Source organism: Peromyscus californicus, unplaced genomic scaffold, assembly GCF_007827085.1.
Source record: "Peromyscus californicus insignis strain IS unplaced genomic scaffold, ASM782708v3 Scaffold_8__1_contigs__length_139910024, whole genome shotgun sequence".
Taxonomy (NCBI): domain Eukaryota; kingdom Metazoa; phylum Chordata; class Mammalia; order Rodentia; family Cricetidae; genus Peromyscus; species Peromyscus californicus.
This window is the reverse complement of record NW_026294606.1, coordinates 139,722,688-139,730,728: the sequence shown is the minus strand read 5'-3', so window position 1 is coordinate 139,730,728 and position 8,041 is coordinate 139,722,688. Positions and strand designations below refer to the sequence as shown.

Genomic DNA, 8,041 nt, shown 5'->3' with positions numbered 1-8,041 from the left:
TCTTATCAGAGATACCTCTGTACTCTCTAAGAATAGACTTAAGCATCCAAGGCCAAGCAAAGCAACACCTGTCACCTAGGTCAGGCAGATAGCTTCATTTCTTGTGCAATTTAGGGTGAGACTCTCCTTTCTTACAGCTTTACTAATAGAATCCAAATTTCTTACCTAACCACTTCTAGGAATGTAGATTGAGAACATAAATCCCCTTCTTGATATACTAACCTATCATTAACTCTCAATTGACCTCCTCCTTTAACCACTCCATTTTCAGGTTGTAAAAGAAAGCCTGATGGTCACTGCCTGAGGAAAATTCTTACTTTCCTTTATGACCCCATAAGAATTCAAGCCTGGTGATCTTGCTCAGTCAGAGGATTGCTATGGCTTGGGTTTATAACTGAACACCTCAGAGACTAAGAAAGAACTGAGGTATAATGGGAACAAAGAGAGGATATTGAGGATTTTGACTGGAGAGGATTTTGAACAGAAAACTTGATGGAAGATGAGGAAGAGCCAGATGGGAAAGTACTGGATGGGTCAGAACAAGATGAGAAGGACCTAGATGAAGGAGAATTAAGATGAGAGAATTAATATAAAGCTTAGGGGAGACGGCATATAAAGGTAGAGACAAATCAGACAAGAAAGGCACTAGGCTTGAGTACAAAACTGTAACTGTGCAGATAGGAATTTATCCCAGAGGAATAAAGTAGATGGACAAAGAGCTTGGTGTACTTAGCTTTTTTTTCCCAAAAATAATTCTTGCCATTCATAGTTTCTCTTCTGAGACCCTGGGAAGGATATTATTAAGGCTGGTCCTATAATAATATACAAGACCTTCCACATGTGGAGGGGCCCCAAAACAGCTTGACCACACAGCTGCCATGACAGGCCTAGAGGCCTAGGCACAGCTTCTGTGACAGGCTTACTGGCAGGTAAAACCCAGATCCAGCCATAAGCTGACACCACCCAGGGATCTACCCAGGGATGGGGAAGTACCTAACATCCCAAACATCCCAACCTTTAGATAACATAGCCAGATGTCCTTGAGCCTAGAGCACACCTATTCCCCTTCTTACCAAGATAACCCTAGACAACTGTCAGCCAATCAGGGTCTTCAACCCTGGAAATCCCCTCACCCAACCTCTGTTATGATAAAACCCCTACCCTGCCTAGGCTCAGGGGTCTCTGCTCTCACTGCTGCATCAGACAGAGGGACTAAGCTCAGAGTTTGAGATAAAGGCACATTACTTTTGCATACAGGAGTTGGTGTTTGTGGTGGTCTTTTGGGGGTCCCTATAATCTGAGCATAACACCATGAATGCATCAAAAGCATGTTGGCCTTTACTACAGGGATATTTCTACACACAGCTCCTGGCTCCCAATGTTCTGCACAGATGCAGCCCACAGAGCAAAGTTATTCAAAGGTAGGCACCTGGATCCTGAGAGTTGCAAGGACCTCATGGACTCCACAGGACACTAAATCTGGATGCAGGTTCCCACCCAGCCCCAGGGAGGACCTGACACACAGGCTCCCACACTTCACCCTCCACTCCTTTCCTCCAGCTCCCCATCTAGGGACAGCAGCTCCTTGCACACCAGTTCACCCTGGCTTCCCTCACAGCTCCCAGCAGCAGCATTCACAGAAGAGTACACAAAACCACTTGTACCTACTCTACTACAAAGCCAAGGCTGCTGCCTGGCTTCCAGATGAGCCTTACACCACTTCTGACAGGCAGATCAGACTGGAGGCCCTGATTGGCTCGTGAGGCCTGAGTGACAAGAGCAACCTCCTTTAGGGTTACAGTGTGCTCAATGGACACAGCAGAAAGTTTCTCGGCCTGGCTTTCATCCCAGACCCAAATCATTTCCAGATTTACAGAGATTTGCATTTCTTTTTTTTCATGTTCAAAATTAACATTTTTATTAAATCAAATTAAAAAATGTTCACTGTAGAAAAGTGAACAAGGATGCCGGGTGGTGGTGGCACACGCCTTAAATCCCAGCACTCGGGAGGCAGAGCCAGGCAGATCTCCGTGAGTTTGAGGCCAGCCTGGTCTACAAAGCAAGTTCCAGGAAAGGCGCAAAGCTACACAGAGAAACCCTGTCTTGAAAAGCCAAAAAAAAAAAAGAAAAAAAGAAAAAGAAAAGAAAACTCAGCAAGGGTATTAAGAAAATCAAAATTTACCATTTTTTACAATATATGTATATATTAGCAGCAAACTATTTCAGAGATTTTTCTTTTGAATTTAGTTATTTTAAAGAAAGTGTAACAGTGTATGTTAGCATGGAATGTCAGGAATTCACTCTTCACCCTGTACTCTGTGACTTGGCCTCTTCTACAATACTTTACACCAAAGACTAAGAACGAACTTGGTTTTGACCAAAATGTAGTTAAACAGTAGCTGGTAAAACCTCTCTCACTACATCACCTATGCATTATTTTCAAAAATAACTAATGAGCACCACACAACAAATTTTTCAGATGTAATAAAAGCCAACTATACCATATAGTATATGGCTTACTGTTTAAAAAATCTGGTAATATAAAAATTTTTATACTTCAATCCTATATTGCTTGCCCATTATTAAAACTCTTAATAGAAATTCTATACATAACCTGACAAACTCTAGGTAAAGATATATGTATGTAGATACATGCAAAAGTGTATGTACATATATCCACATACATCTTCAACTTTGGATTTTTAAAAAACTAATTTAAGTGTAATATTTCATCACGAACTGAAGTTTCATCAGCCAGTGAGAAATACTGACTACAAAGAACTGTCATACACTCATTTTAGGCTTACAAATTACTCAAGCTAGAGTGAAATAGCAAACTAACCACCAAAGAAAACTTTTTTCTCTTCTCTTGATATGTTCATCTAGTAGCAAAAGAAGAAACATTTGTACAATATGCTTTCAAAGTCAAAATTATTATAGAAATTTCACTAGTCTTCAAAAATACAAACCATTACATAAATACAATTTTCTTATTGTTGAATTCTTCAGCTAGAACCTATTCTTTAAAAAATCCCTTTGGATTATCCCACTTAGCACTTCAAGCTTCCATTCTGCAGTTCTGACAAATGGCTCAGGCTTATTATTCTTATAGGAATCACATCTTTTAAAATTTGCTACTGTTACCTTTGTGATAAAGTACTGTTACCTCTAAAGTAAATAGAAGGAACTGCATCAAATATCAAAAACAACTTAATGAAACATTCAGAATATGTAACACAAGAAAGAAATTCCCTTTTCACCACACAAGTAAAATACAACCGTTTCCATGCTGTTAAAGTAACTATCTAGAGAATGGAGTTAGGGTGGCCCACCTTTATTTTCATTTAAAAACCTAATACAGTAGACTGAATTATTATTTTTATTAATATGCACAGCAAATTATTCAAACGGTGACTTCATGTTGTCATTCCCTTAAAGATGGCACTTGTAGATAGAAGGATGCAGGAATGTGTACTCAAATCAGATGTTTGCTTGAAAAAATTCTTCTACAGCAGTTTGATACTGGGTTTCCTCATCTAACTGAAGATTTATAGGAACTATCTGAAATAGATGGTTACTATTACAGTGATCCAACAAATGCTGTCTGGTGAAATTTGACTCTTGACACAAGGGACACTTAAAGGTGGGATGCCCAGAAGAACTTGTATTCTCTTGGTAAGTTTCTGTGTTATCAGATGTAGATGTTTCACTCCTGTTCACTTACTGCTCCTTACTGAATCTTGAGAAATCTTAAAGTTTGGAATGACAGAAGACACACTATATTCATCCTGATACTTCTTACAAGATTTGTAATGATGTCTCATTCGATAGAATTTAATCTTTTTTGAACATTATCTGCAGCTACCAGAAAACTTCCTCATGACATTTTTAAGATCTAAGGCCTGTTCTGGACATGCTCTTTTTCTTCTAGTCACACTTCCACGATAAAGGGTATAGTGTATTCCACTTTCTCTCATTGCAGTCAGGAAACATTTTCTACGGAAAATGTGCTGACAGGCCGCGGTCCGCACCGGCTTCTTGAGCACCTCTTGACAGACAGGGCAGTAGAAATCATCTTCCACGTAGGACATGGCCACCAAGAGCTCCTGGGATGCGGCGAGGGGTGGGCAGGAAGGGTGCTGGCACAGGCAGGGGCCCAGGTGACGGTGGCAGTGGCAGCCTGGAGACTGATGCCCTGAGAGAGCCCTGAGTGGGGAGGGAATCCTATCAGGAAGCCACTCTCTCAGGAAGCAGCCAGCGCCAAGAAGGCGGCGGGGCTCAAGATTTACATTTCAGTAGCACTAACCCATGGCTTACCCTGTTATCTGCCTGCACTCCATAGGCACTTCTGCTTCTTCCTCCTGGACACTCTGTGGCTACCTTGGACAGCCCAATAAACAATGTAGAGGAGAGGGATTCCTCTGTACCCCAGGTGGAAGAGTGCCTAGATTATTAACAATCAAAGAGACACAATTTAGGGCACAAAATGAGATGTTTGTTCTGTGACTTCTCACTGAAGTCAGGTGAGCTGAAGGTACTTTTTAACCTTGTTTTCACAGGCACTTCAGACAAAATGCAGGAAACAGATAAAATATGTAATGATAGATCTTTCTTCCACCAGAAGGCTGGATGATGGCTCCATTGCTTTAAGAGTTTTCTTCTGAAATTCATTCCAATCCCTTGACAATTTAAAAATAATAAAAAGTGTAATCTTCACAATAAGTTGAATACTTAGAGAGAAATGGAGCAAGGAAGAATGCCTTTCTGAGCACTATTGTTAGCTAGCACATCTTCCTCAGTGGGCAGGTGGAAAAAACACACAGCAGTATTAGTGGAGGTTTTCTGCTTGAACAGAACTGGTAGAATGAATTTCTCTATGTATGTAGAAAGTAGATGTATTTGACCATCTCACAGGCTGTAGTCCAACATTGGCTGTCTACCAATGGAAAGTCAAAGAATTCAGTTGTTCTTCAACCCACCAGGATGGATGTCTCAGTTGATCTTCAGTATATAGCAGAATTCCAAAGAACTAGGCTCTAAAGAGAGTAAATGATTTTGTAATATGAATTGCTAAATGGTCTTATTAATAAAAAAACTTGGAGCCAGATATTGGGGTGAAAACTGAGAGATCAGAGAAGCAGAAAGAAGACAGTTATGTTCTTACTGCTAGGAAATTCTCAAAGAGAGAGCTACTTCCTGTATACTCACACCTATATCCTTTCTGTGCCCTGCAATTTCACTTCATCTTTCCACCCAGTTACATCACTTCCTCTTTCTGCCCAGCTCTATCACTTCCTATCTGTCTATAAAGACCTCCAGACCTCTATGGTTAACTAGTACTGGGAATTAAAAGCATGGACCACCATGCCTTCCTCTGTTCCCAGTGTGGCCTTGAACTCACAGAGATCCAGATGAATCTCTGTCTCCTGAATGCTAGGATTAAAGTCATGTGCTACCATTGCCTGACTTCTATGTTTAATATAGTGACTGACTTTTTCCTCTGATTTTCAGATAAGCTTTATTGGGGTGCACAAATAAAATATCACTATATTTCCCCATTTTTTCAGTAAATACATCAACAATGTCTAGTCCATTTGTGTTAGACAAATTCAGTGAAAATATTCTATTACCTATCCTATTATGGTGAGTCCAAAATGTACCTAATTCACTTTCTATCCTAATTTGAATTATCAACTGAAAACTATTTCTTGATGTCTTTCAAACATATACATTACACCTTTTAGTGAATTTCTTTTCTGAATTGTTAACAAGGAAAACTATAACTATTACTATCTAATCTTCAATAGTCCATTTGTGTTAGACAAATTCAGTGAAAATATTCTATTACCTATCCTATTATGGTGAGTCCAAAATGTACCTAATTCACTTTCTATCCTAACTTGAATTATCAACTGAAAATTATCTCTTGATGTCTTTCAAACATATATGTTACACCTCTTAGTAAATTTCTTTTCTGAATTGTTAACAAGGAAAACTATAACTATTACTATCTAATCTTCAACTCCCTCAGAGAACTGAGAAGGAAATAATATTAACTGAGTAAGGAGGAAGTGCAAACAAGCATCATCCAAAAATGTGAGATATGACAGAAACAGCTAGCTTCCTGGACAGTCACCCGAGGTTCCCCAGCAACATTGGGGTATCAATTCTTTGATCTACAGGCTTATCATATCTGACAGACTCATCTGTGAAGCAGGATTTTCTAAAGAGCCTTCCTACCTTGTCTTGGCAAGGATTGGCAGTCCTTTCTTTTGTGTCTTCCTTGTCCATTTTGAACAGCATACTGTCAGCAGTTGATGCAAGCACATTTTCTTGCCCAGTGGCTAACTTTTGCCAAAATGAAAAAAAAAACTCCATATGGAGTTCCTTCAGTGCCCATCATCTTCTCTGAAGTAGATCGCTGCTGGCAGGAGCAGATATGTATCATAGTCATAAAATCTGTTATTAAAACTTCTTAAATGCCATATTCTGCAGATCTCTGAAGTGTTTGAAGATGACCTGTCTATCTAAAATATATCTCTGCTTGAACTTGAAAACATACCTAATATGACTACACGTTCAATTATAATTACTAACTACTACTTACATTTCTTTATATGCCAGTCAGTTGATAATAATAACTTTCAAGGACTAGCAATTTGCATTACATTGTTAACTGAACTGTATAGGTACAATACCTTGAACAAGATTAGAAATATTTGTACAGTATTTTCTAACAAAATCAATCTCAAATTTGTATCAATGTACATAATTTGTATGGAAGATACTAAAATTCAATTCAATGTAAAATATTTAAAACTAGTAGTTGCCTTTTAAAAGTAGATTCAATAATCTTTTTATCTTATCATATCTATATTCTCTCTTTTTTCTTTTCAGAGTAGATTCAATAATCTATCTTATATCTAAATACTCATTTTTCTTTTTCTTCTTTTTTTTCAAACAAGAACTTTAAATTTAATCTTCTTTGTTTAGCTTCTTTCCTGACCATTAACAATAACAATTTGTAACCAACCATCCTAAACAATGACAATTACTCATAACCCATTGAAAGAACAAAAAATCACCTGCCCCACCTCTTGGGAATGTGGGTGTTATGTTCTTAAAATTACTTCCTGCTGTCTGGGGACAAAGGCATCTTTAGGGGATAGGGAAAAGAAATTTTTTTTGGTTAATTGTCAAGCTCTGGTAGAGTTAGCTGTATCATTTGTCCAGTCTCTGAAAAATGGGAAAATGCAGGGCTTGTCTCAAGTCTTTGCTTTAGTAGTTTGTGAGGCTGGATCATCTCAGCTAGCAATCTCAAAATTGTCCTGAGAAGTTTGGAGTCCAAAGTGGTATTCGTCAGCTTAGTGGTATTATTATTGTCCTGATAGAATCCTTGTTGTGGGGCCCCAACATCTTTTTGGAGACTTCAAATTTGCTGTTAGTTGTGGTCATGATTCCATGCAGAAAACTGATAGAGACTTAAACACAAAAACATGTACTGGCAGATAGATGAAGCCTTTTTTTTCTAGAATAAGTTGGCACTCTATATGACCATTTACATATATACATATCTTATAAATTTTGATATAAAATTCATACCTTATGAAAAGTTTTAAGGAATCAAAATAGAACTAAAGAATTATGAGATTAGTAACAACAGAATAGATAGTTCCTTAATTTTGGTTTTCTTCTGTCCCATATCAGATGGCTCTTCTGACATGATACAGAGATTTTGCATTTTCTTTTAACAAGTATTGTTGGTTTTAGAGAAGGAGAGAGACATTCTCCAACTCAAAAGCCAACTTTAAGTTTTGATTGAACTGGGATTACATAAAGACCATTTGTGTTAAGTGTCTGTAGAGAACAGCAGAAACAAACATTTAGGAAGATTTATGTAATTGCATATGTGATATACCAATAGGCCAATTTATTCTTTTTCTTGGGACTTTTTTTGGATGATTTCTCCTTTTTTTTTCAGATGTCACATTTGTCCAATGTTCTTCAGATTCTTAGCCTTCATTCTCCTGAAAGACAAAAT

At 38.1% G+C, this 8,041-nt stretch overlaps 1 pseudogene; it reads right to left on the bottom strand.

The window, feature by feature from the left end:
* Positions 1–3,480: 3,480 nt before the first annotated feature.
* LOC128104625 (E3 ubiquitin-protein ligase RNF138-like) lies at positions 3,481–4,340 on the bottom strand (annotated as a pseudogene).
* Between the last annotated feature and the right edge of the window lie 3,701 nt (positions 4,341–8,041).